The following is a 23,810-nucleotide window of genomic DNA, read 5'->3' as shown; positions in this document are numbered from 1 at the left end:
TGACATGTTGTGCCTTATTCCACCATCTAGTGGCCTAGTGGCGTGGCCCGGAATAGTCTTTCCCTCTTTCAACCCCCCTACCCTGCTGCCCTCTCCCTGACGACCATTTTGGGTGCGTTCTTTCGATGGATTTATTGTTCATAGCACTATCCCCACCTGGGTGTCCTATTTACCTGTATACTGCAAAACTGTTTTATTGAGTTTTATTTATTTATTTATTTATTTATTTAGAGAGTTTTATATAGCGCGAACAAGATCTTTGCAGATAACAGAGCGCTTTACACAGGCAGGTGGAAGGGTAGGGGAACAAGGGGGGGTAGTAGGGAGGTAGATCATCAAGTTCATGTACATAGCAAAACACAAATTACGTATAGTACAGGTATGAGGTAGCACGGCCTAGTTGGAGCGTATGCCATCAAAACGCTGTGAATAATACCGAAATCGATACAAAACTGATATGAGGTAGCAAGGATCTAAGCACTTCAGACTAATATAAGTCCAGACACACGTACATAGGAATATATAGGCTGTATCATAACAGAATACTGATAATACTGTTCGCAATGTAAATCAAACGAATTGTTCAAGTGTATTTAGCTATGCAGCCGAACAACGTTTATCTTACCTATGCAACGTTTATGCTTATTTCGAGATAATTAAACTCTTGTTGCCACAGATTTTTTTTGTGTGATTGTTAACAGAATCTGAATCACGTCCCGTGGCTTTAAAATGCACTTTTTTTTCGAGTTTGGCTGCCATATTTGGTGTGTGCCTTTAATTTTTAATGCGCACGTGCAGCATTGATACATTACACAAGCCAATGCACGTTGCAAGGGATGGCTTGTTGGTAATGTACTTGCTGTTTCATAAGCATGCCCAACCTGGGATGGCATTTTTCAGTGCTGGAGCTTTTACAGAATATGCCTTCTTTTGATCCATTGTGCCCCAAACGGAGTGCAACTCTGATGCCAAAGTATTTTTGCTCGAGGGAACAGCTAAGAAATCATATTTCATTGGTTTTTCCTTTTCTTCAATGAGATTTCATTGAGCAACAACTTTCCCAAAACCGTCCATTCTCTCTTAAGATCCTTCCAAATTTGTTAACACACATGAACATTTTTGTATTATTAATGACGAGCCACTGTAAATCACTGTTGCAGAGATTAAATATAATGCTGAAGGGCAGCCTGGGTGCAGATCAGTCATAAATTATTGGCAGCGACACAGCATGTGGGAATACATGAAATGTGTATAAGAAATGAAGCTCCTGTGTAGTTGCCTGGTAGTTAGTTACCCCTGACTGGGAATGTTCGGCTCCTAGAATAGGACAACAATGGTTGCGGAGATGCGGCAGTTAGGGAAATGATGCTTCAGTTTGCATACTGTACATACCTTTGAGTCATTCCCTCGGTGTGGCACGTGACTCATTTGGAGGCGATTCCTCACTTGGCGCTTGTGCTTACCTTTGACATGCTTGCTATTCCTGCACAGTGGCCTCGAGTGAAGTTAGTCTGGCAATGAAAACAGGCTTTCTAGAGATGCAGCTGCAGCCGGCAACAGTTCTGGCCTTTGGTTGGTTGCAGTTTCCGCTGGAGAACTATTTTTCATGAAAAGTGTCCTGCTGCAGAAACAACATATCTTTCTTGTCCTTCGATACTAATTCAGAAAATATTCTGAAAGCCAATGTTTCACCGGGTGCCATGGGCTTTGATCAGTGATGTTGTATCAAACGTATGTGCTTTGTTTGTCACACAAGCGTTATGTTTGGCGCAAAGGCAGGCTGGCCTGTTGGAATACCAAAAGAGAATTTCCATCAGGATTGCAATAGTTGGTGAAAAGCCAGCCTCACTGGTGCAGGTTTAGATCTCTTTCAAACAAAGCCTAAAATGTATTACTCTTCCCCAGCCCAACTGAACTTTCAGAGCTATGGTCTCCTGGGCTTTCAGGACTCGCCCAGCCCTTTTTGTCCAATTTTTTAGTTGTTATTTTTTTACCTTTTTTGAAAAATGTATTTGGTTTGTACATGTTTCTGACACATTTTATTTTAAGCTGGGCTGCATTTTATATACATCATTATTGGTGTTTTATGAGACAGTCTTCAGCCGAGGTAAACTTTGTTGGTGGATTTGGTAATGGGGGATGAAGCTCAAAGGTTGTGCACTGTGAGGACTATGATTTGATTGTCAGAACCCGATGACCATTTCTGTTTTTAAAAGGAGAAAAACAACTTACGTTTAATGACCTTTCAGCTGTTATTAGCTTCTTGCGGGTCATATTCTGGCCCTGTTCAGCTGAGCTTTCGCTCCCTTTCCCCATAGAGAATAAAAGGAAACAGCTGTTCGGCAGCTGCAGAAGGGGGTGTTCAACAAGTCCCTGTGTGTGTTTACTGTGGACTGGCTGTTTTGCAAGGCGGTTTCTTTTCGTAAAAGTGCTGTATGAACTTTCCATGTCTTGAGATTCTGTGAACAGGGTTTGCTTAGAGCAGCCAAAGTGAATCTCAACTTAGAATTCTGCAAGCAGTTTGGGAGGAGAAACCACAGGTAACATTGTCGTTGAGCTACATGTAATGGCTGCTGCCCTGTGTTATTATGTTTCCAACTGGTGATTTACTTAAGTATGTGGAAATTTAAAAGTGAGCTACACGCAGGCTGTGGTAGGAGATCGGGAAGCCTAACCTTTGTGTACTTGAGCTTGCATGATTAATAACTGCTGTAGGAATTCAAGTGATGGACTTATTAATATATATACTCACTTATTGTCTACCTTATCTGAGCCAGCAATGCATTGATTTAAAACCATATACCAACAGTTTTGGGCATACCACATCCAGATTTCATTTAATGAATTTTCGTAAAATGTGGTCTTCAAAGCAGCTATGTGGGATGTATTTGTTTGCAGAATTTCATTTCAGAGAGAAAGCACAGTCATATTGAATTTACTTCACACAGCATTCCCTCAACTCCACATTTACTATTTAAGGATCAAAGTGGATTAGTACAACGTTATATAAAATACATGTTAACCAATCAATCATTTATCCGGAATGGAATTGACTTACCTACAATATCAAGATTGCATATGTTTCTATACACGTGTTCGTGATATTCTTATTTCATTGCTAAGTTATGGCTGAAATACCAAACTCCAGCTAGGATAAAAGAACTGTTTGTACAGAAGATCTCACACTGCTGCTCGAAAGAAGCCATAACTATGAACGAGGGAGATTGTGTGCCAGGGTGACTCCATTTTCCCTGAGGCCAAACAGATCACGAGAGGAGGAGGAGGGGCCAAGACCCCACAGAAAGTCGATGGGTTTATGCATTTGGACAGGTCCTACTGATACTTGCTGTTTGGGGTTTATAGGTGGGGAAAACAAGTACCTTCACCTGCATGCGTTACAACTGTGAAAAGTAAACAATACTCGTGATCTGGAACAATCTCCCGTAACAAAAAATGCACAGTTCAATAAACATTTCAGCAGTATAAAGAAGCTTAGTATATTATAAGATGTAGTCCTTACTATAAATATCTGAAAGCAAGAAATTGTGTCCCTTCCTCTAGATAGCCGTTGTCACAAAATAATACTGTCACTTAAATAGTTCCTATTGCGCCCTAAGGATGAATCTCAGGAATTCCAGTGTCTTTCAAAAGAATATCTCATGTTCATCGTCGATAATTTTTAGATCAAAAAGAATAGGATCAAGTTATGACGTTTTCATTAACTTCTAAAAAAAGTTGTCAAAGTCTTGACTTTGCATTCTATACTCAGAGACTTAAATGCGAAGAATCTCATTCAAGTGATGTAATTGAACAAGACGTGAAGAAATGATTCAACTAAGTGTCTGAAGTCTGAGTGTCGATCCATCTAGTTGTCCCTCCCATCCATTGCTCTTAGTGAGGAGAGGGGTCCCCGCAAAGAGGAGCCCACTAAGTCGATAGCCCACTGCAAATAAACATATCAGAATGAGTATGTCGGAAGCGACACTCTGGGATGTTGCCTGTGAAAGACAAGCACGCCGACCCCACTTTTCAATCAAGCAGACATTTATTCATATGAAAAGTGAACAAGCATTGTTAAAGGCAATATATCTGCCTCAGAAAGCCTGTGATTGTTATTGACTTGTAGCAAATATATGCAATAGAAAAATTATGAAAATTAAAAATGTTGCTGCATAAAAATGTACACAGAAAGGAAAGCAGAGGTTGCCCTATCTAGCCTGACACTGAAGTGGAGTGCTTTTTAGGTAGCTGTGCCCATCAACAAAAGGAAAATACCTTCACCCACAGATAAGAGAGACAATCGTTGAAGTGGCCTGACTCATTACCCCATGCCGTATGCTGTTACTTTTGGAAGCCAACTGTTCATGACACTTGAATAAACCAGTGAATGAAGAGGACCCATTGAAAGCCCCTGTATATACAGTTATGTATGTGTAGCATATTCATTTTAGAAGGTTACCGTGTGGAATGCTCACATTGCTATACTTGCCATTGCAAGAGACCAATACAATGTTTGTTATAGCTCAATTTTTATATAGTTATGTGTTGTTTTTGTTTCAAGGGACATAGAAGTTTGCTTTCACAAAGCTTAATTTTGCGCTTTTTTATTGATGGTATTGGATAAATATGATAGCGCCTTATCAGGTACAAATGTACATGCTTTATATGTTCATACAAAAAATATTTGACTCTGGAAGTATGATCATTCAATATAATAAAAAGAATTATAATGGGGATAGTTCTCATCGATGGATTCTGAGTAACATGATATAGAAAATACAAAATCACTCAGAATCCAGAGGTGAAAAACATCTGTTTTTCCCCATCTGTACTTTATGTTATAGATGGCCCCCAAAATTATCGCTCCTTTCTGTCCTAAATCTAATGTACACAGAAAGGAAAGCAGAGGTTGCCCTATCTAGCCTGACACTGAAGTGGAGTGCTTTTTAGGTAGCTGTGCCCATCAACAAAAGGAAAATACCTTCACCCACAGTTAAGAGAGACAATCGTTGAAGTGGCCTGACTCATTACCCCATGCCGTATGCTGTTACTTTTGGAAGCCAACTGTTCATGACACTTGAATAAACCAGTGAATGAAGAGGACCCATTGAAAGCCCCTGTATATACAGTTATGTATGTGTAGCATATTCATTTTAGAAGGTTACCGTGTGGAATGCTCACATTGCTATACTTGCCATTGCAAGAGACCAATACAATGTTTGTTATAGCTCACTTTTTTATAGTTATGTGTTGTTTTTGTTTCAAGGGACATAGAAGTTTGCTTTCACAAAGCTTAATTTTGCGCTTTTTTATTGATGGTATTCGATAAATATGATAGCGCCTTATCAGGTACAAATGTACATGCTTTATATGTTCATACAAAAAATATTTGACTCTGGAAGTATGATCATTCAATATAATAAAAAGAATTATAATGGGGATAGTTCTCATCGATGGATTCTGAGTAACATGATATAGAAAATACAAAATCACTCAGAATCCAGAGGTGAAAAACATCTGTTTTTCCCCATCTGTACTTTATGTTATAGATGGCCCCCAAAATTATCGCTCCTTTCTGTCCTAAATCTAAAAAGATAGAACTGGCTTCCTACCACCTACCCCCACCACCAGCTGTGCCTCCCTTCCCTCTCCCCACCTGAAGCTGCACTCCTTTCTCTTTAGGGAAGCAGAGAGCCAGAGCTACACTGTGAGACACTCTGAGAGTTGTGTCAGAGAAGCTTGTACTTCCTTTATGACATAGAAATGGTGGGAAACAACGTTTGTGTCCCTCTGTTTGCTACTTCATAGTATTGAACAACCACATTTAGAAGCTGGTGTTCATCACAGTAGCACTACTAGAGACCCATTCATAACAAGAGGATTCCTGTATTCCCATTGGTGGTTTGTTCATTTTAAAGGCCAGGCAGATTTTAAAAAGTTTGGACCTTCTGACTGCCTCATGCCATGTTGTTTTCCTTTACTTTTTGTGATAGTGCATCTACTACCACTGATTAAACATAAACTCATCATAATCCTATCTCAGGGTACATTATACATAGCGTTACTGCCTCCAACATGGCCATGCATGCTACCAAGAAAAGAGCATTTTAAGAGGATCTTTCGCTTCAAGGACCAAATGATTTTGTGTATAAGTAACCCATGACCCACTGAAAAACCTTCATTTAACCTAATGCATTCTAGGAGCTGGGGCCTTGATTCGGGTTTCTTAAACCAAAGTACAGGTCTACTTTGGTTTATAAAAGGAAACCCCATTACTATTAAGTGCAGTTTTCACCGCTAGATGAACCCCTGTAACTAAATATATATTCAAAATTGTTTGTACAACACACCTGCAGCATAAACCTCATCAAAGAAATGGCCCTAAAGAGGTTTCGCTAGTTGATACTTGAATTGTCTGTCGGGGACTTCTAATTAAGTGTATATTTATCTGGATATCTTATATTCTTTAGTACTAACTACAGTTATCATAACATGTAATATTTATGAAAATGTTCAACTCAAAGTATATCTTGACACTGAATAACAAATGCTTATTGTTCCCCAACTCAGTACTATTTTGATGGATCTCAGAAGTATTTTAAGTTTGAGTGTGTCCACCAGGATTAAAATCTGTGACAGTGAGATCAAGCACAGACTCTTTAACAGTGAAAGCATTAGTCCTCTTAGCCACAAGACCTGGCTGCGTGTCTCTCAGTAACAGGGGAAGAGTATGCACGGTATCAAACATTCCAATATGTAGTTGAACTGAAACACATACTTACCTCAACAGTCTGAAATTAGTGTGAATACTCAGGGTTTCATGTAGAACTCAAACCTCATATTCCTCTGTATTCTAATCTTACCCACAAGGACAGTGTTTGACAAAGCCAAATACTACATTTGTGTAGAAGACCCAATTCAGACATGACACAGCAGCTGACGTAAAAAAACAACTGATGCTGAAACGAGTACAAGTTAGAAAAAAGTAATTTGAGACTGGCTCACATGTTTATTACTCGGAATAAACCATAATGTGGGACAGTAGATTCTCTTGATGAGAAGATAAACAGTGGAGGTAAGAAATAACATAGCCACTTAATTCGAGTGCATCTTTTTTAATGTGTAGCTCACTTAGAATTATCTTTTTTTAATACAAAGAGTACATGAGCATGAAGGCATTTGATGTTTTCCTGGTATTGATGTGATTAGCAAGTCTTATTACCTTTCCGTCTAAGGCAAGATAGGTTAAGAAGGCAGAGTAATCTTTAGTCTACAGTCTTTTAGTCTACGGACATATTGTGATGGACATTACTGTTTCAAAAGCCTAGAGCCAAAAGAGGAACTAAGCTACTGATGGACATTGATCAGATAGGGTAAGCTTACAGATTGTTTTAGACAATGATCTTGCCCACAAAGTCCAGAAATTATGGTGCAAACCTGAGCAGAGAGAACCGCTTTGAGTTTAGAATTCATCAGCTAGCACCTTTGCAGTTATGCTTCCTTGTTTTAGAAAACATGATACGAAACATTTAATAAGAGTTTTGCAAAATCTGTACGAGCTATCACTTTCTTAGACGTCATTATAAATGTGATATGCTATTGGACAGAACTTACAACCAGTTGAGCACTATTTCTATAAGTGATAATTAGGCCATTATATTAATGCCAGGTGAATACTTTTGTTAATGATATTCTGACACACCTCAGGGGATTTCTTTAACTATACCTGGTTTTGACAAAGAACAGTAGCAGTGTACTCAGTTCTCCTCATGTGTGGGAGCAGGAAAGTACTCTATGGGAACTATATTTTTTTGATTTGTCAAATGTTTCCGCGCCTTTCAGTCACCTCCCCTTGTGGTCAATGCCTGAACTCCAGCAACACCATCCTGGTGCTTCCCCAATTTCGGGTCTCAGTATTCATCAAGAATACTGTTGGTTAATCACTGAATCGTATTGCTAAACAAATGTTCCTGTTCCTAAAAAAACGGTATATCCACACCAAGATATATCTGTAACAAACATTGCTGTTGTGTGTGCAGTGAGGAAATATTCCACTAGACTAGGTGTCACTATCAGAGTAAATGCTGTTGTTTTTGTCACTGGACTTGACACTGACATCAAATTATTTCTTACCAGCCTCGTTAGATAATATCATTCATAACACATCGAGCTGAGTCAGGAATCCTTGTAGACTACTGTAAATATTATACCTTGGCTATCACTGCCTGTCATAATAGGCCTGGATCCCTGACGGTCTTGCAGTGGTCTGAGGCCCGCAATATGCTGGTAGTGCAACTGCGGCACTGCCAAGCATGTTATGAGTTTCCTCACCACTACAGTTTTCATGGCGTTGATCCCACCATGAAAAGTGGGGTGTTGGGGAAACTAATGGGGCCCTACCCTCTGATCCAGGGGATGCATGCAGGGGGGTCCATGGTGTGCCCCCTGTCAGTATGCACCCACTGTTCCTGCAAGTCATGGACTTCACGGTCCATGCCATGCTGGAACGCATTGTGGCGGTCCCTAGGCGCTGCCTTTCTAAGGCTCGCACTCGAGCCTTTGAAAGTTACTGCCGGGGGGCAACCGTCGCAGGTTCGCCCGACATGTATTCCAATTGAAATACTGTGGACGGCAAGACTACGGGCTTGGTGGTCTTTGAGCAATGCGCTGGCATTGTAGCCCGCTCCAAGACTACCAAACTCATAATCAGGCTCTGAGACTTTTTTATGTAATTGTTAATAGCAATGTATAGTTTTGTATGGTTTGTAGTGGGATAGGATGGTAAGTTAAATAAGTACTAATTAATTATTAATTAATTTAAAAAATCTAAGTAAGTATGTGATAGATATTCTTTATGTATATTATGAAGTATTGATTTATTATACTTATATTGTAGGTGCAGGCTCCTGAGTTTTTAGGGTGGGAAGTTAATTAAGTTATAATTAACAATTAAGTAATAATAATAATGATTAAATTGCTTATTAGTTATGCACAGTATGTAATATTGAGTTGTATTAGTTATATTCTAGTAATGGGTTGCTAGGTTTGTAGGTGGTAAGTTAAATAAATAATTAAAAAATATATTATAAGTTCAAGAATTATTTATTTGAGATATTTTATCTGTGGGCTACTGGGTTTGTCAGGTTGGGCTACTGGGTTTATCAGGTTGTAGGATGGGAAGTACATTTAGTAATAATTAACAATTAATGATTGATTGTTAAACAATTGTGTAATTGTTTATCAATTATATACAGTGTGTTATACTTATTTATTTTAATTTTGTTTTATATGTGGGTTGCTAGGTTTGTGGGGTATTAGATGGGAAGTTAATAAAATAATAATTAAATAAGCATTATTTTTCATTGAAAATTAATTATTACATTGAGTTTTGTAAATTATATGATTTTTATTAATATGTATTTTATGTTAAATAATCATGTTTATATTTAGAGTTTACATTTTTTCTTAATTAATAGGGTTATTCAAGTATGTAATGTGTTTGAAGTGAAGTAGTTACACTACTGTTGCTTAGACTGGAGTGGGAATAGTAAATCCTACCTCTCCAAAGTCCAACCTTTTACTGCTGTTGCACAGACGGAGTGGGAATAGTAAATCTTACACTTCCAAAGTCCAACGCTTTCCCTACCATTGCACAGACTGGATGGAGTAAGAATAGTAAATTTGACCCTCCGAAGTCCCACACTTTCTCTATTGTTATACACACTGGATAGGTAATAGTAAGTTTACCCTGCCCGCAGTCCAATGCTTCCCTTACTGTTGCACAGACTGGAGTGGGAATAGTAAATCTTACCCCTGTGAAGGCCCAACGCTTTCACAACTGTTGCACTGTTTGGAGTTGAAATAATATATTTAACCCCTCCAAAGTCCTACAGTTTCTCTACAGTTGTGTAAACTGGAGTGGGAATAGTATATCTATTACTCTCAGTCTCCAATACATTTTCTAAAATTGGTTAATATTGTTTTTTAAAATATATATTTATACATTTTTTTGTATTTATTTATATTTTTATTTGTGTTTACATTTTTGTAACATTTTGGTAAATGGGTATATTTTTGTTTTTTATTTTATTTGTTTGGTAATTTGTTTAATGCTTTGAAATTGATTTGTTAATATTTTATCTGTTTTGTGTAAAATATATATTTATATATGTATAATGCTTTTGATAGTAGAAATTGTAAAGAATTACCCAAAAATTAATATAATGTACAATGTCTTTTTAATAATTGTGTTACATTATATATATATGTGTATAACTATATAAACATACACACACACATATAAGTATGTGTTTGTATAAGTATATATTTATGTACACGATTACATTTTAGTGAGATATTTTTTAATGTACATCATATTAATGGTATATAGCAAAATGTTTATGTTTTACTACTTTAACGCCTTAATAGCGGTGGCAATTCTGTCGCGGTGCGGGCGTTCTAAAGAGTGGGCGGGGCTGCGACTTGCCGTTGGACAGACGGGAGCACAGAACGGGATAAACACTAAGAAACAATATTTTTTTTATGTTTTTAACGATATTAGTGTGAAACAATATTTCCCCACCACCCCCAATATTTTTGGCTTACCATTAAAAGGAGAGGAAATTGATATTTTTGTAAACAATGTTTCTGTTACATGTTATTGTTGATTCTGATATCATGCCAGTGATCCCTTATTCCTAATGTTGTTTGAGTATCCACTAAAATTCAGTAATCTATGCACATTATAAACTACATTTTATGTTGCTTAGATTACTTTGACTAGGTTTCTTTGTGAGTCTGAACCTTTCAAATTACTAGGACCTAAACAATAAATCTTTCACTAATTCTTTATAGGCAATTGAACATTCTTAGGACATCAATAAATTCACTATGCGAAATGTACATTTTAGTGGTCTCCCTAGATTTCTCATTATCTGGTGCCACTACAAAAGGGATTGAAAACACCTTTATTTGCACTCTTAAAATTGCAGTTTTGATTAACTTATAGTGTGGCACATGCACGAATACACTGTTGTTCAAAAATCTGCAATCCTGCCTTATGAAATACATTTGCAGAAAACTGGATTAGGCATTATGAAAAAATCCTTCATAGCGAGGCTTTCCCTTTAAGTAATCTGTATTTTTTTAGTAACCTCGCTAAAGAAAACATTAATAGTTGTAGTTTCTCGGCAAGCCAGGTTTTAGTTCATTCTTGTCAAATCTTTCTTAAGTGTGTTTACACAGAGCTTGCCTTTCTGGTATGTTATGCTTGCACAGACCTGATCTCCAGCTATTTTGTGTCAACAGTTTCAGAGGCTGGTGTTCAGTAATTAACCACTGAATACTGACGCACCAACAAGCTGAGAGCTGTGCCCTTAGAGACCCCCTCTCTCACTCACTCACAAACTCGCTCCAGGCTTCACCTACATAAAGCCAGCCGCATAGCTGAGTGGCTGAGAAGTCAGCTCAACACATTTCAAACGGAACAAAAATGTTTCTTCCTTGTTGGATGCAGCCATTTTCTTATCTCACAAATGAAAGGGAACCTTAGGCTTGGGGAAGAGGGGGATGGTGGGTGATTTCCAGTTGCGTGTATTGTGCAGTCAGGTCTTAAATAATCGTGTGTGAATGATGTATGGTGTTATCAGCAATAAAAGTATAAAAGATTCTAGTGGTTTAAAAATAAATGAATAAATGATAATAGAAAAACACCAACACAGCACACTTCAGTAAAATGTAGGTCATTCAATATGTTCTTTCATTCGTTTTATGCTGTAGTTTTTTGGGGATGTTTTATAAACAGGAAAATGGCATTTGAAATCCTCCTTTCTTGATTTGCTCAGTCTTTCCCTTGTAGTATTTTTTTTTTTATTTAAGTACGATCCCTGAATAAAATTAAAGATTAGAACTCGAGCTTAAAATTGTTACTGCATCTTTATGCTGCATGCCACAATTATGCAGGCTAATGCACAGCCCCATTCCTTGATTGTGAAGCTCATCTGCTTCATACACCCTCGAAGAGTGGTGTATCAGCTGCCCTGACAGCACTCTACTTGAGGGACTTATTGGGCAACCATGAGTTAGACCCTCCCCTTTAATCCTGTTCTGTAGAGGATCACTGTGAGGAATTTAGTCACATCAGTAACAAAGTAATACAAAGTTAACCCTACCTACACAGAGATATTTTTAAATAAGGACCACTCAAAGCTTGTATCTCATGCACAAAGGAATCCATATTCATGAATCAAAACGTATCTTCTACAAATATCCAATAAAATCTGGTTAATGTAAAAATTGCTTAGCACCTTCTTCAGGAATATTTTCAACAATTTCTTTGAAAAAGAGTCCAGGACACTTTAAGGGCATCCAACCTGCAGGTATTAGGCCTCAGGCCCGAGTCAGTAAAAAAACAGTCTATCAAGACTGACATGTAGACAAGGGCCTACTAACAGCAGAGATTCTTTTTACCTCCAGGGTAGGATCTACAAACTCCTTATTCAAATAGCTTAAAATGTGTTATGCTTCCAATTGCAACATTATTCATGGTATTCCGTTGGTTCTCCATTCCTAGAGGGCCCTCTCATCTCTAGAGTATAAAACAACGGGGTAGCCCATGTCAATGCACTACGGCATTGCTACAAAAGTAACAGGGTCCTGGGGAATCAAAACATTCTGGCGCACACCTCGGGGAAATATGTCAGCAAATCATTGGCAATAGTATCCCCTATGCAATGTTTCTGTGCACTAAGTATAAAAAATACACCATATAGTCTATCACAAAAGTAAAATGCCCACGGTTTCTTCACCGGCACCAATTGCATCACTTTTTTGTATTTATTCAGTAAATCTAATTCGATAACTGGTATAGATGCCTTCACATTAGGCATATGCACCCTCTTACATTCTTGCACTGAATACATCGAAATTATTTGGGGGAAGAATCCAAATGCTAGATCTGCTCACTTTACCCTAAAACCATCCTTGCTCGCATCTGCTCTCTTTGGTAGTTTGTAACTTAAAAAGTTGCAGCTCAAGATCTGGCTGTTCGGGCAGTAACCTTCCCCTCCCCCAGCGCCTTGAGACCCTCCCGGGTGAGTAGTGCGCTATACAAATGACATGATTGATTGATTGATTGAAAAAGTCTGATAGAGGCAAACCACAGGCTTCAATCATGAGTGTAGCCTGCATCACAGTTTAATTTAAAAGACTTAGATTTGAAGAATGGTAACTGAAGATCACCTTCAGATACCGCTATCTAAAGAACACACAACAATTCATAGGTTTGTTCCATTAGGCACTCTCAAAAGCAAGAAAATTATTATAACCTGAGTTTACTGTTTCTCTCCTCATTTGTAGTATTGTGCTGTGCCTCTTGGTGTTCTTCTTCCAACTTAGCTTTGTCAGAGGCCCCAGCCTGCTCTATTGCCGTAGCGACTCCTCCAAATGAATGATATAAAACATTCTCTGATTTTATCCAGAAATGAATTGCTTGCTTCTGTTATTTGTGTATCCATCCAGAATGCCCATCACAACTGATCTTTGTTCTAATTCTCAAATAGATTAATTCATTGTGCAAAACAACCATGCCCGGTGTCATTCCTAAATTTGATAGCACACAACTTTTAAGATTGTTGAGAAGACATCTTCTAAAGAGTGCTTGTAGTATGATGGATTAACAGAAACAATTTTCTCAGTGAATGCGTTTACTTAAACTCTCACTAGAACAGGTGCACTATTTCTTAATAAAATGCCAGACATTAGCAGCGTTTTAAATTAACAAAATTTGTAACAAACATAAATCTTCCAGTACTCAATGTAAAATAGTTTTTGAATGTTGGAATCGGAAGGGTTAGCGCTATTAGCCCTTTCTCCCCCCCCCCATTCGCAAGTTGACAAGCACGTATTCGAGTAACAATAGTGTACCTGCTAATTTTCAAGTCATGCGCAATTGCAAACTAGCAGGTGACTGTTTGCTCCCAGTTTTAGCAAACCAATCCTGATTATTCCCTCAGTTTGTCTACAGCCAATTAGGTAGGTAGGGTCTCTGCCTGGCCCATTCCAGGTCTGAGGTGACTCGCCCAGCATCATCTACTGTAGGTAGGCGTGGAGGGCAATGCCAGGGCAGCGAGGATCAGGTCTTCTCTGTTGCATTCTCTTCAGTGTCTTAACCTCGTGCACAGACTGGAATTAGGGAGCTGGTAGAGTGGAACAGCTATCTCCAAATGCTAAGGATTGTTAAGTAAGATTATTTGCAACTATGTAAGACTGTTTCTTTCCTCCTAGAGACAGAATTTTCACAATCACTTGAAACTCTGCATGTGCATGGTAACACTACCCAAGGCTGAATGTCCTGTGTGCCCTTCCAGTGCTTTTTTTAAATATGGAAAAAGGAGACCGACATTACAAAGTCAGGCACTTTGGGCTGAGGGATCTGCTATCGTCAGCCTTTCATTGTAACAGTCAGTTAAACAGCTCCTTTAGCTGCTATGGCTCCGTCGTGCCCCCTTGGTTGTGACTTGGCACCCACTCTTCTCTTTCCACTGATAAGCACTGCCTATTCCTCAATTCATGCTTGAATCACCTAGAAAGGGGCCAGTACACATTTCCTGTGGAAGTGTAGCGCTCCATCAGACCAAAGGATATTCTCACCGTCTTTCGAAGCTCTGAACACTTGTTCGACTGCACCATAATTATGTGTTAAAAACCAAATAGCAAAGATGAAAAGAACTTTCATCTGGTTTTCACATCAGCATTCTGCTGGTATACACCGTAGCTATAGCAGGTCTGGTATCACATGGCCCTTTGCACCACACCCACCCCCTTGTACGTTTGACAAATATTCCATTAATGCGAGAGGAGTAAAACAGAGCCTCAAGGAAAATCTTACTGATTTGTGTGATTGATGATGTTCCTTGTGTTTGAGTGAATTCCAATATTATGTTTCAGAAGTAGGCGGTGAGCAGAGCATGTATGTCCGACTCCTTAGCATTTGCGAATGATGTATTGCAGTTCTGGGCTGTCTTCGTTTTGGAGGCAGAGGGAGAAAAGTTGCCAAACATGACTTCATAAGTTTCGCCTTGAGACTGAATCAGCTTTGATGAGAGTCCCGAGAACACGATTTCACAGAAAAGGGAGTATAGAAAGCATGAATGGCTAATGACTGGTAGCGTGGGTCATTAGGCCCTGGAACGCATCTCGAGATAAAAACAACTTTTTAATAAGCGCTGTAAACTTTTCTTAGCACTGATTTCTTATTTCGCGGGATAGATTTTGGCAGTAAAGGTGGAACTTTGTACTACACTGAAAAGAAAAAGGTTGATGGTTTTAGGCATTCTTTTGCTGTTAATTAGTTTGCATTTGAAAACGACAGTGCTAGCCTGTCCTTAATGTAGCTTCCTGGTGAAGAAACTTCATATTTACACACTGGTATGCTAAAAAGTACTTGAAATGCACTTTGTATTTATGAGAACTTTGTGGAATAATCCACTCGAACCCAGAAAGTAATGTAAATTATACAATATTTGCACTCGGGCCTTTTTACAGGAATGCCATGCTCTAATACTGGCTACATATCAAGCCTGCGTGCCAGATGATGTTAAACAGGGCAGCAGTATAAATATAACTATATTTTTGGCGACCATTGCAGAAAAGATTTAGCAACATCAAAAGGATGTTTTTTGAGTATCCTGTGGAAGGAGTGGTCTTTCTTCAAGGTAGACTTTTTGAATGGACTGTTCCAAGATCACTATTCTCGGAGTTGTGTGAAATTTTTTTTAAGAGAGGCCTTTTTTGACAATTGTATTTATTGAAGTGACATTACCTTTGTATATAGTTATTGAAGCCAAACAGTAATTTTTCTTTAAAACATTTTTGCTTACTCATAGTTCCCACTTGTTCCCAGTTCTACATTCTTGGTTGAAATGATGTGAATAAATGGGCTGATATTTTACGGTGCTTAGGCCTTGGGTAATTTTTTATGCTTCTTCACACAAAAAATAAGAGGTATTTGTATGGTGTTACTGGCCTTACCCTTGTGTTGGTAAAGATGTTCATAGAAATACTGGCAATAATTGTTTTTTAAATAGGGTCAGGGAAGAAATGAGAATAAAAACTAATTGCAATTTTTAAAAAGAGTGCAGTAATTTCACAATAAGAATGAGTTACAAAAAAACAAGAACCTTCTCAAAGGCTAAAAGGGGAGACGAGAAGAATCTATAATGAGAGGGAACATGGAGGGCAACCTCTATAATTGAATTGTGGGTGTTCTTTTTCCCTCTTTTCTTACAATTCCTCTTGTGCAGTCACATTCATTATTATCCACAAAATGGCATTGTTAAACAATGGGATGATTGGGAAGGGGAAGAAACCCAAAAAGGTGTATTAGCCATTGGCATGCAAATGTAAGTTAAAGTCAACAGACAAAATACAAATAGGCAAATAAATATAAGCTATAGAAGTCACTGAACTCGAGCCTTAGGGAGGAACCAATCTACCCTTGTTCCAGCAAAGGCCTGAAAATGTAATTTTTCAATTGAACTCCACACCAGCAGGGGGCAGGCGTTGAATAACATCAGACTGGGGACCCCTCACATCACCAAGTGTATTTTAATGCCTCCTTTTTCAGTATTTTGCATTATGTATTCTATCCAGCATTTTGAAGTAACCAGATGAGACACATAACGCTTATTTAACATTTAAAATAAATAAAGATATAGAGTGCAAGCGCTGTGACCTCGAATTGGAGTATCAAGGAACAGGGCGCTGCAGTTTGTGAAATTAGTGTATGTCTCCAGAAGAGTTTGACTGAAATAAATCTAAAAGCAGGCTCAAAACATCAAGATTAGAGAGGAAGGGATATAAGAAAATGACGAATAATTGTAAACATAGTGCATCTATAAAACATGGAGATTTTTAGGGTAGGTAGCAAATAGCTGTACATTGGATTTTGCCAGACTAGACCCAGATTGAAATGAAGTCAGGAGATGAAGAAGGTCAAGGGCAGTGATTTTCTTGAGGAGCCAGGTTAGTGAGTGAAGGATATAACAAGACGTGGTAAGAGCAGATGGTAGAAAGACAGGAAAGTCTGCAAGGAAGGTGTTCACGGGTAGTTTGTGTCTTAAAACTGTCACCCCTCTGTGCTTGAACTTACACTGTGTGTAAGGTACTTCTAAATCGGCTTTCGGCATTAGCTTTAAAGGCCCACTTTGGGAAAATAAGTCTTCATAGAACATTTTAATATATCTTTGGGGTTACTGTTGTAATCTTTTCGCTAGATGTGTGTGCCATTGAAGAAACCTTTGTTTAGCAGCAGATAAAGTCATATAATAATCACTGTGGATTTTCATGCCTTTTGTACATGTTAGATTATAATACAAACTGGAGGAAAGTTAGAGCCTGGGCAGGTTTAAAATATGTTTGCTCTCTTAGTGAACCATGATGGCGATTGACTCCATTGTCAGTCAGTAAGACCATTCACTTATTATGTGTTAGCGAAACAAGAGCTGACTTTAGGGAGTCTGCAAATATGTCTTTCACAACATAGATACTACTGCACAATCCATGTTGTTTGTGACACTCTCTCCAGCTACTCTAGAGGTAAACGGCCTGTATGTAGTATGAGACCCACTGAATATGTGGTTTCCAGGCCTAACAGTCTGGCAAGCCTCGCTGTGACCAGTATACTTTAGCGGAAGCCAGCAAGATTGGTAAATACTACATTTGCACTTAATTTAGTGTCTTGGCTTGATTGGTGCCAAGCTGGATAATTCAGATCAGTCTGTCCATCTAAGAGCAATGCATTCAGTTAAGTCTTAAAAATTGTTATGATCAGTCCCTTTCCTGTGAGATTCTTCTTAACCCTTGATTGCAAGCTAGATAGTATGGTCAACATCGTGTTTCTGTTCTCTAATTTTCCAAATATGAAGAAGTTTTCAGAAAGTCATGATAAATTTGCAGATCTGCTATTTGTGAACATGTCATACTAACAAAAAAAGCATATAGTTTAAAGCTTTGAGTAATGGGACGTGAAATAGTAATCCCATTGAGTCGCACTGTGTTGGAGCAGGAAGGCCATTAACAGGACTTAACTTTTGTTCTCACCCAGTGGGCTTCTTTGGCTCCATATGGGACCCTGGTTGAAAGGCGACCTGGAGAGGGGATTAGCGTTTCCTAAATAGATAGTACTTTTGGATTCCCTTTAATGCAAAGGACAGCATTCTGATACAAATCGGGGAGGATGGGATAGAAGGGCAAAGGGCATTTCGGAAACAAACAACTGGACCAGTTTATTTAAGCAGATACAAGGATGGGGAACTGACCTCCATTTGACTTCTTGTGGGAGTGGCAAGAATGTAATTTTATTCCTTTGTCCAGAAGGCAACTAGCATCTGAATGTTCCCGAAAGCACTCAAACGCATGTTTATTTTTGAAAGCTACTTTAATTTAACTGCTGGAAAACATTTTGAAGAATATGTATATATTTTTTTTAAAAAACACCATACAACACTTTAAAATAAAATATAAGATAATAGCGTAGTTTCTTAATTGAACTCTAAAAAAATAAAAGTTTACATAAATAAGAATCCCTCACAGAGAAAGCAGAGCATTTTCAACATTTTATGTATGATCACTGTTTCTATATTCACACCCTTTAAAAAGAAGTTTGAACCCTAAGGTTTGAAAAAAACTCTACAGATGAAAAGTTCTATTCAGAGAAAGCTATTGAACAATGCCCACTGCACCCCAGCCCGAGGAGGGCAGGGGAAAGTGTTTATTCAGGGACCTCCTGCCTGGGGAGGTATTCAGAGGTCCGCGTGTTGGGGGCCGAGGGGGATAAGGAACATTAACTAAAAGTGAAAGCCAATGGGCCTCGCATTGATGAGAGCGGTGTTTATTTGTGTATGATTTCTACCTCGTTTGCTGCTAAAATAACGTGAAGCCCCTGAACTTAATTAAATTAATTTTGAGTCAGCCAGGCAACCAAGGTGGTTAACGAAAAATCGGACTTTGTTCTCTGGTTCTGCTGGTGCCTTTTGTTTTTAATCCGAGTTCCTAAAACTTCTAAACAGCACACCCGTTTAATATTCCGTTTCCTCAGTGAGCGGTAGAAAAGCAAAGCTAAAGTGTGGCTGAAATACTTTGAGCGGTACAATAGTGGAGCCCGTCTTTTTCGTTGTAGTGGGACAGAGGCATGGCCCACTCACACTACAAACTGTGCCTCGTTATGAGCCCAGGGGAAATACCATCACTGTACAGACACTGCAGTGGCCTGGGTGGTTTCCATGCATCACTCTCTGCTTTCCCCTTACTTATTTGTTTTAATTATCAATAAAACCCGAAATGCTGCCCAGGATAGTGTAGTGTTGTTCCCATTTTCTTCAAAGTGCTGCCACTGATCTTCTCTCAAGGAAAAATCCTAGATGCAAGTGCAATTCGCACAGCGGTCCAAATGTTAATTCAGGCACAAACTTTAGTTGTGCCCAAGTTCACAATCACCTCATCAGTAGTTAAAGAATTTCATATAGAGCTATTCCATGGTACATGTTGACATAGGAGGCATGCGGGTAAATGTTGCAATGCTTAAGATACGCTTGAATCTACAGAGCAAATACCCCATTTACACAGAATAGCCACTCCTGTTATGTGTCTACAGGTGTGATGTAACTAGGTCTCAGTACAAACGAGGCATCACATCATATTGGTTGATACACCATTTGAAATATGATGTGCCTAGGTCAGCACGAGGATAGTGCCAGTGATTTTCCAGACGACAGACATCCTTGATCTGGTGAAGACAATAATGCCACCTAGGTGTAGAAGAGGTTGAGAGCCTAAACTACAATTTGAGAATATACATCAGGCTAGGGTTTGTTTTTCAAATGTACAGGGCCTAGTGCACACATAGACCAACTTATTAGGCAGAGCAGTATGGACACACCCTTTGATCTTACCACTCTTCCTTGTGGAAAGCTTCCGCAACAGGCAGCCTCATTTCCCAACAACCATCACTGATGAGGGTGGCCTCAGTATCCAGCAGCCCTTCCTACATCACAACCAGTTTAAGCAAAAGGAACTAAGGGCAACAGCCATCAGTCATTCACACCACAAGAATAGACACACACACAAACTTGCAGTCTGACTAGTGAAAGCACCTTCAGTAGTCATATAAGTGGAGGAGCTGCCCGGAAAAAAAGTGTCATTGCTTTATTCAAAGTGGCCAACTAAACTTTAATCCACATGGTGAAGATGCCTATTGATGGAATCCCATGGACATTTGTATGCCTTGCATCTCATCTGCACTGCAAATATCAACCCAAGAGATACCAGAGGTAGATTCATTCAGCTGTTCATTGACAGTGTGTGGGACACTCTGAGGTCAGATTTCATGACGACAGAAATATAGAAAGTGTGCACAATTGTTGCTACTATGCATATGTTATGTTTTTATCTCATAAACAATCTTAACCTTCGTGGTCACCTGGGACTTGCTTGTTTTGAAGTTGTAGGGGCACCCGCTATTTATGTGCAGTAGGTGTTATGTGTATTTGACCTGTGTACATTTTAAATCCAGAGTTAGTTCATAGGCGTGTGGTGCCTGCACATTTGCGGGTCACATTGTAAGTGACACCCACCCACCGTTTATCTGTCCTGTTACTTAAGTGATTCCCTCATTTAGCATGTGCTGCTGTTATGGAGTCATCTGTGAGACCTTGAAACATTGTACAGAAAGGCAAGACCAAGAGTACATCAAACATGGTTTCAACATTAAGGGCCTAATTACGAGTACAGATGCCCTGGGACTGCCCTACCCGTGGATGGCAGTCCAACTGCTGCCATTGTGTCAGAACTCCTGCCCAAATATGATGGTGGCAATGGGACCGCCACAAGACCGCCACCGCCGCCAGGATCCAGGATCCCGAGGTGGAGGTGGACCGAAAAGCAGATGGGAATCACAGAGGTGCCGAAGCCAGCACTGCCAAGATGACTACGACCTGCCTTTCCACTAAGCATTTCATGGCGGGGACCCCACCATGAAAAACTTGGTGGAAAGGCATTTAAGGGCCCTCCAACATGGTCCTTGGGCAAATCTGCACATAGGGGTGTGTGCATGGGGGCACATGATGTTGCCTTTCCCAAAAGTGCACAGTTGTGGGTGCACTGTGGCATGCAAGACATGGTGCATGCCACACCGTGCACAGACGTCTGGAGGCGCTGTCATGGCAGCGGTTTGCTTTTTAGGCTCTCCGATGAGCCAAACATTCCCGCTGCTGTGACTCTGCTGCACCGCCAACCCTGGATTACGGTTGTAATCCAGAGGGCAGCAATGCCAATGGTTTGGCGGTCTTCCTTGGACCGCGACGGTCCTACAGGAAGACTGCCAAAGTCGTAATAAGGCCCTAAGTCTTTGTCGTTTTTCGGTAATCCGGAAATCTGCTTTCACATCTGATGTTGTGTTACTAGTTGTGATGTTAGTAGTGCTGATAATTTTCCCTGTAATATTGAGGGATCCACAGGTGTGCTACAGCCCAGGAAGAATGGATATAATATAGTGCCTATCTGTACGAGTGTGATGCCTTCTGAATTGGGCAGTGCAGAGCAAACTACATCTTGATGTCCTTTGAAATGCATTTAAAGTCTGAGAAGTGTATGTCAGGAATCTTTAGGCAATTTCACCCGCCACAGTGCATTTGAATACAATAATGTAGTGCAATCAGTACCAGTTTGTACAGATTGCCCTATTTTCATGACTATTTGAGTAGCCCTTGGTTTGTAGAGTCTCATTGGTACTTTGCCAGTCCTAGCTAGGTTTGCTTTTCCATAACATGCACTCTGAGAATTTGACTAGCACACATCAGAAAATACATTCTGCTCATGTGAAAGATGTGAAAGGCAGTGCCTACATACATAATTTGCTGATACTTTTAAATATTTGTAATCATTAGCAACTTCAATTTGAGAAATTTGAGGTGCATTTTTAACATAATACACACTCAACAAATTTTTAGTACGTGCAGTATTTCGAACTTCTGGTACACACTATACTCAGCTTTTTTTGTCGATTGTTACCCTCATTTCTATATAAATTTTTTCAATTCAATTAAAACAATAAAAACAATTATGCAGTTTTGTAAACGACATTTAAGTCTTTCTTTCACTAAAGACCGTCCTACATCTGGATTTTGTTAGAATATTTTGTGTTCAAATTGGAAATGTGTGGTATGCATTTGTATTCATTGGCAAATGTTTTACTTTCATTTTAACATTAAAGTTTTCAGCCCATTCAGGCATTTTAATGAGTTAGAATTAGAATGGCCTGACTCATATTTAAAACCTGGGAAAGCTGCTTTGCCTGTAACTGTGACAATCCATTTTTGTGACACTGGTCCTCGGAGGTAACAGTCTCAATGTAGGACTGTTTTCCTTTATAGCAATTTCCTGGACAGTCATGACTTTCAGAACCTGAGTCACAATGCTGTGGTGCACAATTCGCAAAAAGATGTTAAAAAAATGGATTAAAAAAACTTTTGTGTGGCCACAAATTTCACTTAGAAAATGTGTGATTTTGGTAATGGTGAAATTTCCACTGGACTAAGTTTAGTTCTAAAAGTGGAAACAGGAGTACCTAGGGAAGGGTATGATGTCAGCCACTGGTAAGGAACACCCACACCTTATGGATATTCACAACTCTTTCTAGTTAAAGTTTTACGCTCAATGTATGTATGTAAAGAAAGTGCCAGTAAGAGCTCACGTTAATGCAAAACTTGAGTGTGCTGCAGGACATTCAAACTTGCTAGAAGTGTGGGGAAAGGAGTGTCTCCACCTGCAAAAATATTGGCATGGCTTAGGTATAAAAGAAAAGGGTATGGTTTATTTGCACCATAAAAGTAATCATAAATGGATGAATTTAACAACAGTGGAATTGCGCCAGTTAAGAGTTATTCATATGTGCAGAAATCTGTTTTTTACTTTTAGAAATTGAAATGTCTGTGTATCTCCTGGGAGTACCCTTGTGAAAGTGATAGGTGCAGGCCTTTAATTCAGAAATTACTCTTCTGTTTGTGAATGTGCCCCAGGCCCACTGCAAAGGCCTAAATGTGAGGGTGCTTTCAGGTGGGGCCACAGCCAAACACATTTGGGAAGGAAGGTGTCTTGTCAAATTTAAGCAATCTCAGAGCAGATCTGAGATTACATAAACAGTTTAACAAGAACAAGGGAGACGTTAATTGTTCAGACTCCTTACAGAATTCAGGCCATATTAAATCTACCCACTACAAAATCACTCTGTTTACTTTTTCAAATTATGTATTAATTGTATTTGCTATGTTTAAAGATGATGCACCGCTAAACAATCGTGCATCTGCGAATTTTCCATTTGCTGAAAAAAAGTAAATAGCTACGTTTAATGTTTTTGCCCTGTATTTCATTGTCTGCACCATGGCTTGCTTACTTTCACTGGCCTTTCTAAATTGGATGGTCAAGGCAGGAATACAAATTAAATAATTGTACCGCCCTGACCTTGGGTTGACCTCGTGGTTTGCACACAGCCTCGAAAAAAAAGAAACAAGAAATCTCTAAAAGGATGCATTGCTCTGAACTCTCCAGCAATGTGAGCTGGTGGCGATAAAACTCCAGACGTTCGCTCATTTGATGATGTGTTGCCATCGCAGTCCATTATCTTAATAGTGGGCATTAAAGTAGATTTGGGTTCATAGGAGTTTGGAAGGTTCTAATAAATATAATACAAAAAAACGGCGTATAACGCTTAAAACTGGAATATCACTAATTGGGTTGTGTTAACTGAAGCCTTTATG

At 39.1% G+C, this 23,810-nt stretch overlaps 1 protein-coding gene across 2 annotated transcripts in view; it reads left to right on the top strand.

Annotated features, from left to right (window-relative positions):
• The window catches only part of MEIS1 (Meis homeobox 1), a 162,194-nt gene that overhangs the window by 132,728 nt on the left and 5,656 nt on the right, over positions 1-23,810 (top strand). The gene's annotated exons all lie outside the window — the stretch shown is intronic.

The sequence above is a fragment of the Lissotriton vulgaris genome, chromosome 6, assembly GCF_964263255.1.
Source record: "Lissotriton vulgaris chromosome 6, aLisVul1.2, whole genome shotgun sequence".
Lineage (NCBI taxonomy): Eukaryota > Metazoa > Chordata > Amphibia > Caudata > Salamandridae > Lissotriton > Lissotriton vulgaris.
The sequence above is the reverse complement of the archived record's forward strand: the minus strand, read 5'-3'. Positions and strand labels throughout refer to the sequence as shown.